This window comes from Erinaceus europaeus, chromosome 7, assembly GCF_950295315.1.
Source record: "Erinaceus europaeus chromosome 7, mEriEur2.1, whole genome shotgun sequence".
Classification (NCBI taxonomy): domain Eukaryota; kingdom Metazoa; phylum Chordata; class Mammalia; order Eulipotyphla; family Erinaceidae; genus Erinaceus; species Erinaceus europaeus.
Window position 1 is genome coordinate 62,989,207 of NC_080168.1, and position 22,833 is coordinate 63,012,039.

General features: G+C 41.5%; 1 long non-coding RNA gene across 1 annotated transcript; it reads right to left on the bottom strand.

Annotated features, from left to right (window-relative positions):
• Positions 1-3,746: 3,746 nt before the first annotated feature.
• On the bottom strand, positions 3,747-22,421 carry LOC132539285 (uncharacterized). The gene is made up of 3 exons (XR_009550544.1): positions 22,286-22,421; positions 8,085-8,242; positions 3,747-5,868 (listed from the first exon to the last, which is right to left on the bottom strand). It is a non-coding gene; the product is annotated as an uncharacterized LOC132539285 (long non-coding RNA).
• Positions 22,422-22,833: the final 412 nt, after the last annotated feature.

A 22,833-nucleotide genomic window follows, 5' to 3' on the forward strand; every position in this document is an offset into this window, starting at 1 on the left:
TGCTTCTGGGATCTCTTCTGTTACATTGCTTGACGTTGTGGTCTATTTACATGGTCATTCTGTTACACTGGTTTGGTCTCACTCCCCCTGCCTCAGAGAGATTTTGGTTTAGTCCTTGTCTTTTCGTGTTTCTTGCTTCTCCCCGCCCCCATCCTATGTTCCTGATGCTGCCGCCGGAGGAGAAAGAGGCAGGATAGATTTGGGTTGTGATTAGATTAGATTAGTTTTTTGAACAGTTTGCTTGTGAATAAAGAAATACTGCTCAGCCATGTGTCCCTGATTGTCTGTCTCCCGCCGCGAAGCTAGCCCGGCATACTGGTGTGCTGAACTTTGACCAACAGGGGTATATATTCCATACAGTTCCTACCATCAGAGTTCTGTGTCCCCATACCCTTCCACTGGAAACTGCAATGGTTCTCCCATAATCACCAATATGGACTGATTCTGTATTTTTTTCTTTCTCCATTTTTTTTTTAAACAGTCCTGCCTTCACTTCTTTTCTAAGTCACCCTACTCCTATTACTACTTCAAAGTGTCTATCCTTTTTCCCCACTCTTCCCTTTCAGATAAGAGAAATCATGCCTGGCTTCTTCTGGTGTTTTCCAGATTTGCTTCCCTTTCATTGACAGTATAAAACAAGATTCCTGGTGACAAAAGCTTCAGGTCCTGGTGGAAAAGAGGTACAGAACCCTCTGCTTTACTTCTCCTATCATTTGCTCCTCTAGGAGTATGGACCAAAATTCTTTCTTGGGGTGCATAAAGTGGGAGTTGTGGCTTCTGTAGCTGCTTCTCTGCTGGACATGGGCATTGGCAGATTAATCTATACCCTCAGCCTGCTTCTATCTTTCCCTAGTGGGGTAGGGTGATAGCCCTTTTCTTCATGTATTCAACTTCAGGATGGTGAAAAAGTGAACTCACCCTTACTTCATGCAGAGATGTTTTATTATTATTATTTTTTACTACAGGTCAATTTGAAAAAAATTTTAAAGTTTTTGGATTTTATATTAGTGTGTGTGTGTGTGTGTGTGTGTGTGTGTGTGTGTGTATTTATATATGTATCCTGGTGGAGGAATTTACCAAAAAAAAAAAAAAACCACATGCCCTTCAATTTTGCTTTATGAGGAAAACAACGCTAACCAACAAAAACAATAAGCAAAGAAATAACAGAAGGCACAACATAAATTGTATATTTTTTTAAAAAGAACATGAACAAGTAAATGTGATTCTACCCATTCCAGTTTAATCTTATCAAAATCCAATGATACTAACCTGACATTATGTTTCTTTCATTATCACATTGTACAGTGAACCTTGAAGAACCTTGTTTCTTTAGAGTACATTTGGTCATAAGCATAATTTGACCCTAATTCAAATAAAATTATCACAGGATACTATATCAAAGAAATGTGCTTCTGAGGTGGGCATTATTTCACTTTAAAAGATAAAATTAAGGCCAGAACTTACTACCTCTTTCAAATAGTAGCTGTTTTGGATCTATGTTTGGGGTGGTAAACAGATTTCCTTCTCATTTCATTATCAACTTTATTAAGGAAATGTTGATTTACAGGATTGTTCTCACAGGGATACAGTTTCACGTTTCCCCAAGATAGGTGTAAAAACTGGTAAACAGGGAGTCAGGGGTATCACAGAGGGTTAAGCGCATGGTTTAAGAATCCCGGTTCAAGCCCCCAGTTCCCCACCTGCAGGGGAGTTACTTCACAAGCAATGAAGTAGTGAAGCAGGCCTGCAGGCATCTATCTTTCTCTCCCCCTCTCTGTCTTCCCCTCCTCTCTCCATTTCTCTCTGTCCTATCTAACAACAACGACATCAATAACAATAATTAACTACAACAACAACAAAAAACAAAGGCAACAAAAGGGGAAAATAAATATTTAAAAACAAAAAACAAAAACTGGTAAACATATTTTTATGTCTACCATAACATTAGCCTCATTATTTGCCTAATGTATAAGCAAGTATATGGTCAGAATAAAAGGAAGACAGTTGAATATACTTGGAAGTATTTTCTAGAAAAAATGACCTTTTGCTTATGTAGTTTATTTAGTATAATGAAATAAGTAAAATAAACTACTATATACTTTCTATAGCATATAATTCAGTAGGATAAACTTCTGTAAGAAATAGGCCCCCAACATTCAGTGCCTGAGAGAACAATGAAGTTGGTTTGCCATTTCAACTGGCTAGATTGGGGGGAGGGGGAGAGCTTCAAGTCAGGAATGTCCTCTGAAGCAGATAAGCAGAACACACTTGTATCACTGGTTCTCATGTTTCAGGAACTTGTATCCAGTCACTTGGCTGACCAAGGAACAAGAGAAACTGGAAAATATAGTTTCTCCATCTGCCCACAAGAGAGGAAGAGCAGAAACAGTGGACAACTGCAGTGTCCACAGTCTCTTTGACTGTGACAGATTACAAATCACCAACAGAATGATTGAATGTTGAATGCTATACCAACACAGAACATAAGAAATGAGTAAGTTAATTTTTTCTCTATTATGAAAATATGCAAAAAATAAAAACCAAGGTAGCTATCTTTGATACCATGTCACCACATCAAAAAGATTATATTACCAAACAGATGGAGGAAATAGTCAACCTAAATCATGTTCCAAAAGCTGGGAATTCATTTTCTCATAAAAACAATGTTCTAAAAATGGCCAGATTACAAAATTATTTCAAAAGGGCTCATTTACCTCCTGTGATGCATCTACAATAAAACTAGTGGAAGACAATACTATTTTGTAGCCCTCAAAATGGGAAAACTGTTAGCGAGCAATAACTAAAAGTATTTAAATAAGGACACTGAGATGAAATAGAGAAGGATATGGTAGGAGTGGGAAATAAGCACACTAACATAAAGCTACTTTGGGAAGTATTTTGGCAGGTGTTCTTTGGTTTGAACACACCAGAGTGCCTGGTCTTTGCTTTTTCCTCCTTAAAGGTTTGTCACAAGCAAAACACATGTTTACCAGCCATGCATTGCAGGTAGAGTTTCGGAACAAACTCTCTCTCTCTCCCCTCCTATCCCTCTCATTAATAAGTAAATGAAACTCTGTTTCTGTTTTTCATATGTAATAAATAAGAAAATATTTAAAAACTAAAATAATAAGGAAAGAGTCATGTGGTGGTACAGAAGGGAAGAGAGAAAGCAAATCTATGCACAGCTCCTATCTGTAAGTAAATGTGGAGAAAGAGACAGAGTGCAAGACAAAGTGGAGGGCAGGTATAAGGAATCTAACATACACATACATGATCAGTAGTAGAAGGATGAGAGCAATGTGGGATTGAGTTTTTCTTGACCCAACCTCCAGGAATTTGCTCAGATTGGGAGGGGCTATGTGCAAGTGGTCATGTGTAGTCAAAGAATTCCCAAAAGCTGACAGGAATTTAGGGAGTGACTGACCTCTATTCTGATTTTCTTAAGCTGGCACAAAGGAAGTTCATAATTTAACATTAAAAAAAAAAAAGGAAGTGGGGCTAGGTGGTGGCGCACCTGGTTGAGCACACATTACGGTGCCCAAGGACCCGGGTTCAAGCCCCTGGTCCCCACCTACAGGGGGAAAGCTTTGCAAATGGTGAAGCAGGGCTGCAGGTGTCTCTCTGTCTCTCTATCTCCCCCTACTCTCAATTTCTGGCTGTCTCTATTAAATAAAGATAATTTTTTAAAAGGAAGAATATCAAAATTTAAATTAGGAGAATCTTCATAGTTAAAGACTCTTAAACATGAACCTAGAAATTGCAAGGAATTGCAAGGAACCAAAAAGATACATCCATGTAGAGGCCCAGGGAAACTACATAATAAAGTCTAGGTGCATCTTTCAGACACGTTTGTTTTCTTCTTTCTACTGTTCTCATTTAGTCCAACTTACTAGTCCTGCTATTGCTTACAACATGAGCTCTGAAGATGCTTGGTCCCAAGTAGTTTGACCTGGGTGAAGTCCTGGTTCTAAAGCACAGTGGAGCCAGTGGCCTGCTCAGAACCCAGTGATTGGGAACTCACTAAGGGCTGCTACTTTCTCCCACTTAGCAAACTCACATAGTATGATCACAGAGGCATGCTGCCTCTAATTATTTCTGAAGAAATGGCTTCTGACAGTGGCACCAGCAACAAGAAAGAATCTCTATGGGTAGCAAAAGGCCAGCCTGTCTGTAAAGCCTCAACATGAAAGAAAGATTTCTCTAATGTCTAAAATAAAGGTATCTTTTGAAAACAAACATGAATTTGGGCAAAGGAGATAGTTTATTAGAGCACTAGACTTGCAAGCTTGAGCAACTGGTTCCATTCTCAGAAGAATTGAGCAGGCTTATAAAATAATACATGTCAGCTTTGAGCCATTGCACTCACTGAAGGATATATTGGTGATATGGAGTCTTGCTCTGTCTCTCTTCTTCTTTCTTTTTGTCCTTCTCCCCACCCTTCTCTCTGCCTCTTTCTCTGTGGAAAAGTTAGCCTGGAACCCTGAACACCAACAATAAAAACAAAAAACATAAATTTTTTTTTAAAAAAAACATAATTTGTGTGTGTGTTAATACAAGCCCCCAATATGGCAGCACAATTTCACTCAAATTTCTCTTATTTCCCTTTACTGCTATATTAACTATTATGTAAAAGAGGTACAAGTTGATAACACAAGGGTTAGAGATGCTGTACAGTTAGACAAAAGCAAATGTTTTCTTCCTCTTTCTCTTTGTATCTCATCATGATTCCTGACTCTCAGCTTCATTAGCTACATATTGCCTTAAGCAGGCCACTGCCCACCTCTGAATTTGGTTCCTCAACTGGAAATCAAAGGGATTGTATGGGAAGAGCCAAGACCCTTTGCAGCACAACAGGTCATAATTCAAATTGTTTCCGCTTCAGCTGTGCACTGGCAGGGAATGTTACTGGCAGCTTTAGATTACCGGGAGATGAGAGCACACTGCTTCATACCTCCATAGCATTGCCTTCAGCAGATACCTCCCAGCTGCTCAGTTGCCTTTGCCAGAGGTCATTAGATGGGGCAGAGGCCAGTCAAACTGTCCACCTGGCTGCTCTGCAGGGTCTTTGAAAACCTGCCATATGACTCTTAAAGGTTTTCCTACACCAGCTGACTCCCCTAAGCCAACTTTGCAAAGTGGCAAACAGGCGTTCACAGTCAACACCCCAAGGCCTTCAACTGTTACTCTTTTATTCAGCCCTTGCCCTGACACACAGATGCTTGCTCACTCAGAGCAAAAATGCCAAGTCTGGGCTCAGACTTCAGATCAAATGCTGATTTTGTTTTTATATATATCTTCCTCTCTATTTAGAAAAGTTTAAATAAAGGATACAAATCAATTTGAACAGTAAAAAACAAAGTTAAGATTTTATTCTAAGATTCTCTAAAATTGGTTCTTTATATTGCTTTAAAATACAATGTTACAATTTTTACTTATCAAAACTAGATACAGAGAAAAAGGGAAAGTGGAGAACCAAGAGCACCACTCTGGCACTGGTGATGTTCCCATGGGACCTCATGCTTTTTAGTTTAATTTTTCAATGGCATTCCAGAGGCCCAGTTTGCCATTGTTTCTGCCTGCAGCAATAATTTCCAAGTGATAAGTTTTGGTTTTGTTTTTTTCCAGAATGAACAGAAAAAAAAAAAGGAACTTAAACTTATTTTGTCCAATATTTGTCTGTGAGGCTAGCAAGTCTTCCTAGTTGACTGTAGTCTTCTCTGAATCATCACCAGGGTTTACAATCCCCTTTTTCAGGACCCAACAAAGAGGCAGGTTTTTAGTCTCATGCCAGACTTGTAGTTCCACCATAAGACACTCCAGTATGGAGAGCACCCATCTGACAGACTGGGTCTCCAACCCAAAATACTTCTGAAATATTAAGGAAAACAGCCAACTTGAGCTGGGGAGCTAAACCAGACAGCTAAATCTTTTAATCACCTTATTAGGGAAAAACCCCTTTTATGTCTGTGGAAACTGAGGCTCCACCAGATTAAATCAATGGCACTAAGTCAGCAGCATACTCCAGGGGGAGAAATGCTAATTAGTCTGGATCCAACTAAGGTACTCTGGCCTCTTGCCCATAAAAGTGGAGATATGGCAGCCAGAAGGAGGGAGAAGCCTTTCAGCCACCAAATTGCAGATGCTACTATGATTCCATACTGACTGGGCAGACGACCTCACCAATATGTCCTGGAACCTCACCTTTCCAGAGCCCTGCCCCAGGAGGAAAAGACAGAAATAGGCTGGGGGGTATGGATCCACTTGCCAACACCCATGTCCTGTAGAGAAGCAATTACAGAAGCCAGAACTCCTACCTTCTGCACCCCAAAAAGAACTCTGATCCATACTCCCAGAAGAATAAAGAATAGGGAAGCTTTCAATGCAGGGGATGGGACACAAAACTCTGGTTGTGGGAACTGTAGCCCAGTTAGTTATCTTACAATCTTTTTAATCATTATTAAACCACTATTAAATTTAAAAATAAGTGACTAAAAGTACTGGAAAGCCTAAGCACTTTTCATTTTTGAATATTCTATTATGATAATTGTCCTTGTTCAGGTCTCTAATGAGAGCTCTGAAAAGTGCATCGGTAAGCTTTTCATTTATCTAACAGCAAGACTAACTCAAGCACCTCTTAACTGCATAGTAACCACTGACTGAACTAGTGACTAAAGAGTAGTTCTGACAGAACAGAAAAGACATCTAGGATGGTGGATTCCCCAAGAGGGTTTCCACCTGGCACTTGAAGCTTCTTAAACACCTTCTAAATCCATGTTACCTCCCAATGCAGCTTCACTTTTGCCTGCATCACGTTCTGTCTAATTAAGAAATTAGGAGATCACCTATAGTTTCTTATCTCTCTTGGTGTTAGAAATCTGAATTTGAATTCTTCCTGTGAAGTCTGGAGTATCTCTAAATGTCCTTGAGCTCTTGCATAAAAGATTTTATATGCAAGTTAGCTCTTCACCATTTCTTCCCTGTTCCTACCAGGAAGACAGTAATTAAAGTCCCTTTTCTCAGCTGATGCTGTCATGGGTGCCCTTTAGAGTCCCCACTCCGTGGGGCACATAGACTTGGGTGCTGACTGCCAAGCCAAGCTGGAGTTTTATCTAGTTCCAATATTCATTTTGTCTTACTTGCTTCACTGAAGAATATTCCTCTAAGAATTCCTTTTTATCGCTTGATTTTCCCTTATATAAAACGGCCAGACAGGGCAAGGACCCCCACAATACAGCTGTCACTACATTATTATTATTATTATTTTGCCTCCAGGGATATTGCTGTGCCTGCACAAGGAAACCACTGCTCCTGGAGGCTATTTTTCCCCCCTTTTGTTGCCCTTGTTTTATCATTGTTGTGGTTATTATTATTGTTGTTATTGATGTCATTGTTGTTGGATAGGACAGAGAGAAATGGAGAGAGGAGGGGAAGACAGGGAGGGGGAGAGAAAGATAGACACCTGCAGACCTGCTTCACTGCTCATGAAGTGACCCCCCTGCAGGTAGGGAGCTGGGGGCTCAAACCAGGATCCTTACGCCGGTCCTTGTGCTTTGTGCCATGTGTGCTTAACCCACTGCACTACCGCCCAACCCCCATCACTGCTTTATTATTACAAGAGAAGGGAGATAGACTTCATCTTTGATTAATTTCTGACACTAGGTTCCTAATATATCATGTTTTTTATTTTAGTCAAAATTTAGAGAACACCAGGTACTAAAACCAAAAGATAAAAAAAGGTCTTTGCCCTGAGGACAAGACAAAGATGCCCTTGCTTTATTCTCCAAAGCTTCTCAGGGCTGAATCATCTCTTCCACTTAGAATCATGGAGGTATGGAGCAGTTTTCCCCCTCAGTTTGACATATTCTCTGCACCTGTTAACACATGGACTCTCAGTGTTGAAGGCAACAAGTAGCAGGAGGCAATGCTTCTTAGGGTTCCTACTCTTTCTTAGCTGTTACAAAATTCTACAAAAGAAGTATACTTGAAACATTTTGTATAAGCGAAAGCTGAGCAGTGCTCTGGTCTCTCTTATTTCTCACACTCAAAATAAAATAAGTCTTTCAGGAAGGACAGTGTAGCCATACCTGGTTTAGAATAGCACTGTCTTGTACAGGTCACACTGGGAACCTAAGAGTCTGCTTCCATTTTAAAGAGGCCCCGGGAGGTCAAGGGCAATGCGTAGGTCACAAAGCTAATAAGCAGAAGTAGCACTTACTGGGTTGGTTACTACATGGTCCCTTACCTGAGAGAAGACACAGAAGATTAGAAAAGTCCTGTAAAAAGGCATTTGCTTATCTCACATGCAGATTACTTTTGCCAATCAGTTTGTAATTTGAATGTTAATCATTCTAAAACAGTAGTTAATATGGCCAGAGAAATAGCTAAGCTGACAGAAAGTAGGACTTGCCCAAAAAGGATGACAGAGAACATAGTGGGGGTTGTATTGTTATGTGGAAAACTGAGAAATGTTATGCATGTACAAACTATTGTATTTACTGTTGAATATAAGACATTAATGCCCCAATAAAGAAAAAAAGTTGGACTTGCATGCCTGAGCCTCCCAGCTTAAGAGTTTCAGGCTATGCATGTATCAGCAGTGCTCTGGCTCTTCTCTTTATGTCTCAGAACTTCCACAAAGCATGTTGACATGGAAAATAAAATCATGATTACTGGCATTGCTGATAGCATTTCTCAAGTAAGAGCCCGCAGACAGAATGAAAATAACCATAATAATATAGCATGTGTGCCAGGCACTGACAACAATTTTCACACAGACTTCAGCTAATTGTGACAACTCTTTTTTTTTAAGATTTTATTTATATATTAATGAAAAATATAGGAGGAGAGAAAGAACCAGATACCACTCTGGTACATGTGCTGCTGGGATTGAATTTAAGACCTCATGCTTGAGAGTCTAGTGCCTTAGCCACTGTGCTACCTCCCAGACCACAATTGTGACAACTCTTTATATACTACTAGTAACATTCTCTTCTCTCCCCTTCCTTACTTCCTCAACCTCCCCCACAGGCAAGAAAACTAACAACAAAGAAGGTAAATGATGAATCTGTAGTCAACAGGGTAGCAAGACAGTCAAAATTTGAAACAACAGCTATCTTACTATTGTAATAATTCCTCCAAAGAAAAGGGTCTTTCAACTCTTTTAAAATATGCTTACTGTTTTAAAAATATGACCTATTTTTTATAAGACAGAAGGGGGAAGGCAGAGAGAGAGAACACTCAACATTTTTCCAGCATATGCGGTGCCAGAGATTAACTCAGGACCTCATGCTTGTTAATTGCTGTGCTCTACAGCTGTGCCACCTCTGGGTCACAAAGTTCTTTTTCTTAGATGAATGCCCTTCCCTCCCACATGTGGAAACATGGGTTCTCTGCAGAGGCTGAAGGGTGGCAGCAGAATGGAAGAAAACAGTCTAGAAGGTGACAGTGTGTGATGCCACCAGTATATCTATGCCAGTCCAGCTCCTGCCTCCCCTTGTGCCACATAGCACTCACACTGCTGTACTGCAACTGGGCCCCCCAAAGTCCCTTGCACACTAAATGTTCTGATTCCAACATGGTAATGCTTATAATTTCAATATCAGTGATTCTTGAAGGTTTGTGTTTCGACCCCATGTTTAGAATAAAAGGAGCTTCCTTTCCTTTTTCGAATTAGAAAAAGGTGTAAGTTTGCTCTCTTTATTCAAAGTCTAGTAGCTAGAGGTTCACCACTCTTGCCCCAGACCCGCCCATTTCAGATGCCACCATATCCTTCATATGTCAGAATGGTGTCTTCAGCTGGACATCTGGACTGGAGAAAGCTGAAGGAAGGAACAGAAGGAGGCCCCCATACTTGTTTAAGGGACGCCATGCACTGCCTCACCCTGCTCCTACACCACCTGAGCATGCGCTCTCCTCAGAGCTCCATCTACCTCTTTCATGCCCACAGTGAACTTCACAGTCCCCACAGCACCTCCCAGGACAAACTCAGTGCTCCCTTGAAATACAATCTCTCTATTTCTCCCAAAGAATAACCCAATCTGGTCTTGGCTCCTTGGCCTAAATTCAGGCTATATGTAACATGAGAAGGATTTTTCACTTCATACCTTCTCCCTACAGCCACTGCCATATTGAGCTATCAAACTATAAGAAAATATCACAGGAACTATAGTTGAATGCTTGTTATATGAAAAATGATGGAAAAGTTCTTGGAAGAAAGTAAGAAAGCATGGCTCCAGAGACCAGGAACTTTAGAAATCCTGGTGATCAGCAAAAGATAGTAGCAGAAGAAAGATAAAAATGCAAGAGGTAGAAAAGAGGGGAACAGAGCCAGGCGGTGATGCACCTAGGTTAAATGCACACATTACAGTGTGGAAGGACCCAGGTTCAAGTCCCTAGTCCCCACCTGTAGGGGGAAAGCTTCACAAGTGATGAAGCAGGGCTGCAGGTGTCTCTCTGTCTCTTTTCCTCTCTATCTCCCTCTGTCCTCTAAATTTCTGTCTCTATCCAATAATAAAATATTTTTAAAAAAGAAAGAAAGGAGTGGTGGTGGTACAGTAGATAAAGTGTGTTTTGTTGTTGTTGTTGTTTTTTGTCTCCAGGGTTATTGCTGGGGCTCGGTGCCTGCACTACGAATCCACTGCTCCTGGAGGCTTTGTTTTCCCTTTTGTTGCCCTTGTTGTTTTATTGTTGTTGTGGTTTTTACTATTGTTGTTATTGATGTCATTGTTATTGGATAGAACAGAGAGAAATCAAGAGAGGATGGGAAGACAGAGGGGGAGAGAAATATAGACACCTGCAGACCTGCTTCACCACTTGTGAAGTGACCCCTCTGTAGGTGGGGAGCCAGGGGCTCGAACCAGGATCCTTATGCTGGTCCTTGCACTTTGTGCCATGCACGCTTAACCCACTGCGCTACCGCCAGGCCCCCAGAGCACTGAACTCTTAAGCATGAGGCTCTGAGTTGGATTCCTGGCATTTCACATCCCAAAATGATGCTCTGGTTCTCTTTAATACATTTTTAAAAATTCTTTTTCTTAAAGAGAGAGACTAGCAAGTGGGTTCAGACACAAGCCTTAGCTAAAGAACATATTGTCCCATTCCAGTCTCTCTGGATCTATCCATGTTCCTAACACTCCGTCCCCAAAGCTGGCACAAAGAGTAAGCAGGGGAGAGGGCCTGAAGCCACTGTGAAGAGAGGTGCTCCTGGTCTTCCTAGCTGTGCTCCCAAAGGATCTGCCTTTAGAAACAAGGTCTCACATTTTATCTGCCTCTGCAGTACTTTCAGCTGTTTAAGAGGATCAGTGAGGTTGGTCTAGAGCTCTAGTCCACAGGAGACAACACAGTTCTATGTGTGGGCACACTTGGTGTCTTGCCCCAATGTCCTTCCTGGCCAGGTGCACCACAACCTGGCAGCTGGAAGTGCTAACTGCTAAGTGTCCTCTCAGAGACTTATCCTTGCCACAGCCAATGGGTAACTGACACTGGGCATGCAAATGCCAGCCCCTTTGTCCTAAGGAGAACTAGTTCCTGCTCTTAGGCTCTCTACAGGACAGGGTTGAAGCTGGTGCCCAGCCAGAATATGTCTGCTTAGTTCTCCCCTCTTCCCTCTGCCACTTGAGACAGGAACTCTTGAACAGCTACCCCTTCTGGGGGAAGGCCCACAATAAGTTCCTGTGTTAGTTTCTACTTCCAGGGAACCCAGCCTGAGACACATGCTTATTCCTAGTACTTATTAGAGATCCTTCTTTGTCACCAGAGTAACAATACATCTCTAGGGAAAGGTAAGATGAGATGAGGGGTTAACTCAACAGGACCCTAAACCAAATTTAGACAACCAAACAAATCAATTTATGATAGGCCTGGATCTATAGCTACAGCTGCTCAAAATTAATAGATAATATCCATCAAATTTAATATTTATTTATACTTACTACAGATTATGAATTACTATTATTTTTTAGTGCCTCCAGGATTATTGCCTGGGGCTCTGTGCCAGCACTACGAATCCACCACTCCCGGAGGCTTTTTCTTTCCTCCTTTCCAAAGAGAAATTGAGAGGGGGAAGGGGCAACATAGAGTGAGAGAGAGTGGTCTGGGCGGTGGTGCAGTGGATAAAGCTTTGGACTCTTAAGCATGAGATCCTGAGTTTGATCCCCAGTAGCACATGTACCAGAGTGATGGCTGGTTCTTTCTTTCTCTCCTCCTATCTTTCTCATTTATAAGTAAATAAAATCTTAAAATATATATATTTAAAAAGAGAGAGAGAGACTCACCATTCTTGAAGCATTTCTGCTGCGGGTAGGAAGCAGGCACTTGAACCCAGGCCCTGGTGCATAGTACTATGTGTGCTTAACCGGGTGTGCTACCCCTGGCCCCCAGAATATGAATTATTATATTTATGTAGATAATCAGCTAAGTAGGACCTATCATTAACTATATTTCTTATAAATCTTTAAAACATGGCTGGATGATCCCAAATTACTTCATAATTATTCCTGCTGTGATTGTATAAATATAATATTTTTCATCACATATTTTTCCTTTATAAACTACAAACTTGGCTACTGTGGACAGTTGAGTCCCTGATAAAAGAGGCTCTGGTAAAAAAAAAAAAAAAAAGAGGCTCTGGCTGATGTAGCAGTGGAATTCAATAGACCATGCATCCAGCTTACAATTAACAAGATATAATTAAATACATGAAGGCAAGCAGAGCACAATTCAATCATTCTGCTATGATCCAGTCACGTCAGAGTCATCATTATTAACTTTGCTCCTACAGATGTGTAGGGAGACTGGTGAGTAGTGTTCAAGTTGCATAAAAGCCAGATGGACCAGACTGTACTTTGTATATTCATAGATGTAATTCCAACAACCGCAGAAACCCTGTTTCTTATTTTCTCCCAATACAGTGATGCTAGTATTGGCTCAGTCAAGCTTCCCCTACTGAAATCTCAGCTGAGTACATCCATTATTCTAGACTGCAGTGAAAAAAGTTGAGTTGTTTTTTTTTTAAATGGCCTAGGCTACAATTAGAGAACTGAGACCCAGTAAGAACTCAATTATATTTTACCTTTATGAACACATTTGGATGTGACTCTTGTAGTATAGCCTACAGTAGACTTCACTTACTTGATGCTCTCTTTTCTGTCCATACTACCCACTACCCACTGCACTGGAGAAAGATTTGGTTCCTTTCCTTCTTTCCCTCTGTCTTTTTCTCACTTGAGTAATAAAGCCCTGGTGATGGAAACATAAATAAATAAAGGAAGAAGAAAATTCAAGAACTCTATTTATAAAAATCTGCTCTAATAATTAAACATTAGAATCAATATGATTATACAAGGAAAATGTATGCTGTTTTGCTGTTTTGTGTTCATAAAATGTTTATAAAAATATAAGTAATTTTATATAAACAAAGTCAATCATTATAATAATTCCTTTAATTGGCAGTTCTTCAAATTCTTCCTGTTATTGACCCTTAAGAGTTCCCCAATGGTGGGTCAGGTGGTGGCATACCCAGTAAAGCACATATATTCACAAGGACTAGGATTCAAGCACCTGCTCCCCAGCTGCAGGGGAAAGCTTCAGGAATGGTGGAATATTGCTGTAGGCATCTCTCCCTCTCTCCCCCTCTCTCTTTCTGTTTCTCAATCTATAAGGGTGTGGGAGAGCAAAGAGAAAAAAAGAACAAGGGGAAAATAGGCACTGGAAATGTTGATGGTGCAAGCCAAGAACTCACCTTGGTAGTATTCCTACTTTGCCATATACACATCACAACTTTAGGCCCAGCCTCAACATTGGCAGAAGCTTTGGAGCTGTGGTTTCTTTCCTTTCTGTCTCTTATCTTTCTGCCTGAAAAGCTGTCCCTCAGTGGTGAAACATCAGTGAAAAACAACAAAAATAATGATTCTAAGTGCTTAGTACTACATTATCCATCCCTAATAAAATGAAAAATTAGAATTACCTTCTATCTTTTAAGACTTATTGGCTAAACTACAAGTAAAAATGATCAGTGCTATATTATTCCTTTGTAAAAATTTTACAATTTATTTTAGTGAGAAAGAGAGAGAGAGAGAGATGGGAGGAAGAGAAATAAATAGAAATGGAAACCAGAGCACTCTCAGCTCTGATTTATGCTGGAGATTGAACCTGGGACCTCAGAGTCTCAGGCATGAAAGTCTTGCAGAACTATTATGCTGTTTCCCCAGCCCAGTGCTATACTATTTCAAGTAAAATGGTCTTCCTTCTCTATTGAGTAGTTACTCACTTTATAAGGTCCAGATCAAATATCACTTCCTCTGTGAAACCTTTACCAATTCATTTCTCCAAAACTTTTTTCTTTTTTAACAATTATTTTTATTAAAAATACTATATTTTCCAATTCAAAAAAAACTTATTTTCCTATTTAACTATCTTTTTTTTTTTTTTTTTTGCCTCCATGGTTACTGCTGGGGCTCAGTGCCTGCACTACAAATCCACTGCTCCTGGAGGCTACTTTTTCCCTTTTGTTGCTCTTTCTGTTTTACTGTTGTTATTGATGTCATTGTTAGATAGAACAGAGGGAAATGGAAGAAGAGGGGAAGACAGAGAGGGGGAGAGAAAGATAGACACCTGCAGACCTGCTTCACCACTTGTGAAATGACCCCCCTGCAGGTGGGGAGTCAGGGGCTCGAACCAGTCCTTATGCTGGTCGTTGCGCTTTGCGCCACGTGTGCTTAACCTGCTACCCAGCCCCCCCATTTAACTATCTTCAGCCTCCAAGACCTTCAGTGATTGTAGATCTATGCAGTCTGCTTGGCAGAGCAGTAGTGACACATACTTTTATAAACATATTTTTATAAAACAAAACATTTTTATATATTCTCATAAATTGTATTTTTTTTATTAAGCATAAGCAAATTTCCTTTTTTAGAGCTGTTAGGTCATTGTATTATAATCATTTATTGAATCAGATAGCAACTATATTTGACTAATTAAGAAACTTGACACACATATGTGTGCACACAAGTGTATATATGTATATGTGTGTGCACATGAACACACAAACTGGACTGCATGTGTGATGACCAATCCAGGCCACTTTTTAATTCACAGAGAGAGTAGGAAAAATCATCATGGCACTGAAGCTTTTTCCACTGCCATGGCACCACCCATGTGGTGCTGGGTATTAAACTTGGGTGGTGTGCACAGCAATTCAGTCACCCTACTTGATGAGTAATATCTCTCTCTCTCCCTCTCCCTCCTCTCCCTCTCCCTCCTCTCCCTCTCCCTCTCCCTCTCCCTCTCCCTCTCCCTCTCCCTCTCCCTCTCCCCCTGCCCTTTTATCATAAAGCTTTAGGCTTCTCAGAAGCCTTGTTACAAAATTATTGCCATAGTTCCAACTAGCATATCTTTGCTCTAGTCAGTCAGAAATAGGGGAGAAGCAGGGTGACAGGAGGAAAGGCAGGTGGGGCAATCTTCTAAGTTACAATTGGAAGTTCATAGTTTATTCCTGCCAGCACACACAACTACTTTATGTGACAAAATTTTCATTTCAATGTCCCCATTGGTCTTCCTTCTTATGGGATTTCCCAGCATTCTCCTTGAGGGAACTATCCCACTAGCCATCTTTTTTGAGTGTGAGCTTCTTGGCTGGCCTGGATTATAGCCAAATAAATCTATGTTCCATGGATCTTATCTCAACAGGGAGTAACCACCTTCTTGATATTCCATCATACAGAATGGTGTTCCCTGTTGGGCCAGTTTGGGGAATGCTGGTCTAAACACAATTTTCAAAACTGGCAATGTGCTTTCACTGGACAATGTAACAACAAGTTTTCAGTTATTTCCTTACCAAGAGATTGATTCCCAAAGAACTGAAGTGGTGAAACTGGTATTCTAAGTGTGCTGGCACTATAGGTCCCAGTTACACAGGCCACTGGATGGTTCTAGGTTTAACTGGGCTGACAAATCGTCACTTAAGCAAGCTCACAGACATCAAATTAGATATCCCAAAGATACTGTATCAATAACCCCTCAAATGACTGAGTTAATAATATAATATAAGTTAGAAATGTGGAGCTGGGGAGGTAGCACAGTGGTGATGTAAAAAGACTATCATGCCTGAGGCACCAAAGGTCCCAGGTTCAATCTCCAGCACTACCTGAAGCCAAGTAAGCAGTGTTCTGGTAACAAAAAGGAGGGAAGGAAGTGAGGAAGTGGGAGAGATGGAGGGAGGAAAGAAATGTACCTATATCAGATTTTTTTCCTTCTTAGAGAAAGATTTCCTTCTAATTGTGAACAGAGCTCATGAATAAAGAGATTTCAAGACACCATGTCATTGACTCTGAAAGGAGAAGAGACCACAAACCAAGACCTACAATTTGCATTTAGATGCTGGAAAAGGCAAGGAAACAGTTATCCCATTCCCTACAGCCTCCAGATGGAAAGGGGTTCACACCTTGATGTTATGATTATCTGACCTCCAGCTCTGTAAGATAACATGTTCTAGCTGTCTTAAGTCACTGTCTGTAGTGATTTATTTGCAGTAGCAAACTAGCACATACTTCTAACAGTTCTCAGTGCTGCCCCTTCCTGTCTACCCCCTCTTCCATCAATACTTCTCTTCCTTTGTATTCTCCTATTGTTCTAACTCCACTCTCTCAGACTGTTTTCTTGAAAATCAAATCTGACTATGTCATGGAGCATGAATACTTAATAATTCTAGTTAGGTTACTTTCTGGGAATATAATTAGAAACTACACATAAAGGTTGCTTACAAATACTGTCAAAGACTTTGGTGAGACCTCAGGAAAACGTAACAGGAATGTGATTACAACTAAAAACAACTAAAACAACTGTACTACACTCTGAGGAAAGAATGCATGAGCCACACAGGACTGAGGCAGGGAAGAGATTTTTTTCCCAGAGCTACACAGGACTGGAGGGAGGTAAATTCAATATTTGAGCAGCAACCAGTAGTGTATGTTCTGACCGGAGATGGGGAGATCTCACTAGGCTCCTGGTTTCAAGGAAGGGCTCCCTCTATAGTGAACATGGTGACTCAGCTACAGTAACTCAACCTGATTTAAATGCTGGTCACATGATGGTTGGTTGTCATGAACCATTCATTCATCAACTTCAGGATGAATGGTCAAGTGCAGGTCAAGACCTTCCTGCTAACCAGTGGAAAGAGACGAAGTTTCTGCTCTTCAGTTAGGTACTGGATCTTAGTTTATTAACAGCCATACTTCAGATACCCATTTCAAGATTTATGTGAGAGGGATGAGCATCTAAGTAAAGGAAGAGACATTCTGCCAAGGAAAGAGAGGTCAATACTGGCAATGCCACAAAGGGCATAACAAGATGGGGATCACATATCTTTTAATTAGAGCCAGTGAATAGATGACTGACTGATATTATTCAGTGGAATGACAAGCTGATGAGAGAATGAGTTTAGAAAACATTAACGTGATGACAAGAAAACTCTTTTGAGAAGACTAGTGAGGTGAGGGAAGGGACTCTCTCTGTTGTGTGGATTACGAAACCCTCCAGATCATTAGTCAAATCTGAGTCTGACAACCTCTCTCCTCAGTTCACCGACATAAAAAAAAGAGTCAAGCTATGTGACAACAAGAGGGACTGCCAAGCAAGATGGCCCAGTGGGTAGAATACATGTGTGACTCCATCAGGAACAACATAATGGACCCCTTTGTCAGCCCCTATAGGACCTTGCCCTTAATGTGGATCAACAATGGTAGGGACTGTTCCAATCTCCAAAGGGAGGTTGGATAACATTCTACCTACCACCCGAGGAAGATAGGCCCTGAAATTAGTGCAACCTGGAATGTTCCTAGCCATGATCACAGATACAAGCTCAGACCTATAGGGATGCAGAGGTTACATAGGATCCTGTGCTGAATATGGGCCCCAGATCAAATGTATGGGGTTTACAGTTAACAATATTTATATAATTTTCCCCATATTGGGGAGCTACTCTCTTTCCTGATGCAGCTTTCTAGTCCTTTTTCCAACTATGACACCATCTCCCCAGACAATAACTTGGGTCCACCTGCATATTAGATGTCAGGCTCAGGCAAAAGCTAGTAAAGTCATGGGCCCCTTGGAATATGCCTAAAATAGACCTACTAACTTTTTCCAAAATGGAGACCCCAAATATTCATCTGCAATATTCTTGCCTTTAGGGTCATGATTAGTCAATAATTTGTTCTGCTCTATATCTTAACTCTTTTTCAGCTACCAGGTTTCAGATGATACCATGATGCTAACCCTGGGCAGATGACCCCACCTATGTGTCCTGGAGCCCCACCTCCCCAGACCCTTTTCCCTAGCCCCACTAGAGAAAGAGAGAGACAGGCTGGAAGTATGGATCAACCTGCCAATGGCCATGGTCAGTGTGGGAGCAATTACAGAAGCCAGACCTTCTATCCTATAATGATCCTAGGTCCATACTCCCAGAGGATAAAGAATAGGAAAGCTATCAAGGGAGGGGATTGGATACAGAGTTCTGGTGGCTAGAATTGTATGGAATTACACTGCTCTCATCCTATGGTCTTGTCATTATTTCCAGTTTATAAATAAAAATTTTTTAAAAAAAGAATACATGTGTGAGGTCTTGAGTTTGGTCACTGGCTCCACACGAGGGACCATGATAAGTGGTGGTTGCAGGGTACTTTGTTTTTGCTTATAACAATATACAATAAAAAAAGCTGGGCCTAAGAGATGACTTAGCAACAGAGTGCATGCTGGATGCCCTAGGTTCATCCCCTGGATCCTGCAAGGAAAAAAACAGTTGAACCAGTAAAACTAAAAGATAGTGCATCTGCTTTTCCACATACTCTACCACTCCAGGTTTAAGGCTGACCCCGATGCAACAGAGGAAGCTTCAGAGCTGTGGTGCCTATCTCTCTTCCTCCCCTCTGTCCTTAACTCTCTCTTTCTATATGAAAATGTCAGCAAGGAACAGGGAAGCCCTGGCAATGAATAAAAATATATATAGATAAGAAAACAATAAAAATAACAACAGGGATACTTGGGAGGTAGCTCAGTGACAGAGTGCATGTCACAGGCCTTGGGTTCATCCTTCAGCATTTGAACTAAATATAACTGTAACAGAGTTATCAATTGTGATAAACTTCTAACCTGCTACAAGTTTTGTTTCATAGTAAGTAAATTGCAGATGTCACGTTCTCTACAGAAAAGCGGAATTCCAACAGCTGACCTTCCTCATACAGCGTTCCACCCCCTGGCATTCTTCCGTGGACATCTGCTTTGGACTCACATTTCTATCGGACTCACTGGTACACCTCTTGGACCCTTTGCACAAAACTAGCAGCTTCCCTTTATGCTGCTGGGTTTCTCAAAGAATGACTGCAGCCAGCTGCCTTGGGACTCTAGGCCATTCCCTGCTCCCATGCTAGAAAATGCCCGTCGAGGCAAGTAACGCCCCCCAGAAGCAAAAAAAAATGTCCCCCTCAGGCCTTCCCTTGGCAGCACACTGGTTCTTGTTGCTCGCTTACATGTTCCTCCATGTTTGTGCTAGTTTCTTTAAAAAAAAAAAATGCCTGTACAATATAGGTTTCTGTTAACCCCACACCCCTGATACTATGGTCATTTAGTTAAAAAGAAAAGGGGAAATTTTTGTATTCTTCACATTGGTTTTGGTCTCACCCCGCCGTCTCTGCCAAGCCGTGTGTCGCCGAGTCTCTGTCTACCGCCGCGAAGCTAGCCCAGCCTGTGGGAGCCCTGAACATTAACAACAAATGGCGCCCACATGGACCTGACCTGCGCATCTCCCAGATAAGTAAAGACAATTTGGCTACCTATGCACTATGGCCTTCTCTTCTACTTGTGAAGAGATCTCCAAAGGCCTCTGCCCTTTCTTCACGAGACTGTTTTGCTGTTTCTGGAACATTTATCTCTGGACCACTCTGTGGTTTCCACCCAACGCCAGCCCGCAAGAGCCCAACACCAGCCCACATGAGCCGGCTTTCTGCCGCATGGCACAGGGCATTGGGCGCGGGCTCCCCCCATGCTGCTCGGCCGCTGGGAACAGGGCAGCAGACATGGCGGGCAAGGCTACAGCCCATCATGGCTGCCACCCCGAGGCATCTCGGCCCGCGCCTTCTGCACGGCCGGCCCACCCACCATCCTGCTATGAAGTCTGGACAGATCCCAGACCACCCGGAGACTGCAGGCTCCCTGCCGAAACTGGGCCCCCTGGCCGAGATTCCCAGCTTGGGTCTGAAGGCAGAAAAGCTAGAATACGCAAAGATTCATCCAGAGATCGCAACCTACAATTCCTAGAGCTGAAGTTGCGCAAGAGGCCACCGCTAGACAACGCACTCCCCGAATGGCTAAGACAGTACAGATCTAAATTCGTGCTTAAAATGACATGTCTTCATAACAAAGGTTTCTCTCCCTGTATATTAAAGACCATGTTTACATGTGTGTTTAAAGTTTGGTAAACATTAACTTTAAGGTTAAAAATGTAACTTTAAGGCTATATTCTTACCAGAGTTAAATAAAAAAGGTTTTCAATGTAATTCTTATAAAGATAAAATTAACTTACATTTAAAGTCTGAGGTAAAAATTAGTTAAAAATCAATATATTTTAACTAAGTTGGTCTAAAAAAAAATCTGCGCACACCTAGGGTGTGTCTCCATCTTGAATGGGTGTAACAAAAGGTTAAATAGACTTATTGATATGTAAAACTCTCAAATTCCTTAAAGGTAAAATTAACTTACATTTAAAGTCTGAGTAAAAATTAGTTAAAAATCAATATATTTTAACTAAGTTAGTCTTAAAAAAAAAAAAAAAAAAAACTTGCACACAACTAGGGTGTGTCTCCATCTTCAATGGGTGTAACAAAAGGTTAAATAGACTTGTTGATATGTGAAACTCTCCATTACCTTCTCAATTAGAAATGTTAGATTGTACTATGGTTATGCTAATGATTCTCATGCATGAGGCTTTTTTCTTTCCATGGGTCTTATGTTTACCTTTCCACATTCTATTGTTTAAACTTTAAACAACCTTAAAATCATACAAAAAAAGACTTCCAATTGTAATAGAGTTATCAATTGTGATAAACTTCTAACCTGCTACAAGTTTTGTTTCATAGTAAGTAAATTGCAGATGTCACGTTCTCTACAGAAAAGCGGAATTCCAACAGCTGACCTTCCTCATACAACGTTCCACCCCCTGGCATTCTTCCGTGGACATCTGCTTTGGACTCACATTTCTATCGGACTCACTGGTACACGTCTTGGACACTTTGCACAAAACTAGCAGCTTCCCTTTATGCTGCTGGGTTTCTCAAAGAATGACTGCATCCAGCTGCCTTGGGACTCTAGGCCGTTCCCTACCCCCATGCTAGAAAATGCCCGTCGAGGCAAGTAACGCCCCCCAGAGGCAAAAAAATGTCCCCCTCAGGCCTTCCCTTGGCAGCACACTGGTTCTTGTTGCTCGCTTACATGTTCCTCCATGTTTATGCCAGTTTCTGTTTTTTTAAAAAAATGCCTGTATGATATAGGTTTCTGTTCACCCCACACCCCTGATACTATGGTCATTTAGTTAAAAAGAAAAGGGGGAATTGTTGTTATGCTTCACATTGGTTTGGTCTCGCTCTCCTCCCGCCAGGAGATTTGGTTTGGCCCTTGCTAGTTTTCGCGCTACTCACTTCTCTCTGCCCCCTACCCGACAGACTTCCAGGGTTCTTGCCGCAGCCGTCGGAGAAGGATGCAGGACAGATCTGTGTGGTGATTGGTTTGGGCTAGTTTTTGAATCGTTGTTTGTGAATAAAGAAATACAGCTTCTCTGCCCAGCCGTGTGTCCTCGAGTCTCTGTCTACCGCTGCGAAGCTAGCCCGGCCTGCTGGAGCCCTGAACTTTAACGACATATAACAACAGAGCAGCCTGGGAGGTAGCACAGCGGATAGTGCTGAGCTCTCAAACATGAGATCTAGGTTTGTTTCTCTCCCTCCCTTGCTTTAAATGAGAAAAACAAGAAATGTCAGCCTAGGAGGTGGTACTTTAGTGAGAGGTCTGGACTTGAAAACATGAAGTCCTGAGTTCAAACCTGGCACTATGCCAGGTTCTGCTCTGGTCTCTCTTATTTAGACAAACAAACAAACTTTAATAGGACTGGGAAACAGCTCATCCCATAGAGCACACAGCTCACCATTCTCAAAGCCCTGAGTTCCAGCAGGCTTTGCATGGGAGCCCCATGGAGGGTACCAAGAAATATTGTGTTATCTCTTATAAAAATTAAGCAAAGATGGCTTACCAGGTAGAGTGTGTGCTTTACCATGCACAAGGGCCCAGGTTCGAGCCCCTGGCCATCATCTGGAACATTTGCATGGGGGAAGATTGGAGGGTGGTAGAGCCCAACTGCACATGTGTCTCTTGTCCTTCTCTGATTTTCACCTAGCTGAAAAACAAACAAGTAAATAATAAATACAAAAACAAATAATCCAAAAGGAACAGTGGAATTGTGCAGGCACAAAATCCCACTGCAGTCCTGGAGGCAAAACAAATAGATTAGCACTTTATGGAATCATTCACATCTAAGTTTACATTTTAGTCCCTAAAAACCTGATTCAGCTCCCTTACTGCAGGCCAACATCCTATCAGCCTACATGACATGGAAGCATTATTGAGGGCCTGGGAGGTGGCTCACCCTGTAGAGTGTACTACCTGCCATACCACAGGACCCATGTGCAAGCCCCTGTACCCCAACCTGGGAGCACTATGCAAAAGGGGGTGCTCCCTCAGCAATGGAGAGGGGCTATGACATCTCTCTCTCACCCACGACCTAAAAAATAAAATAAAATC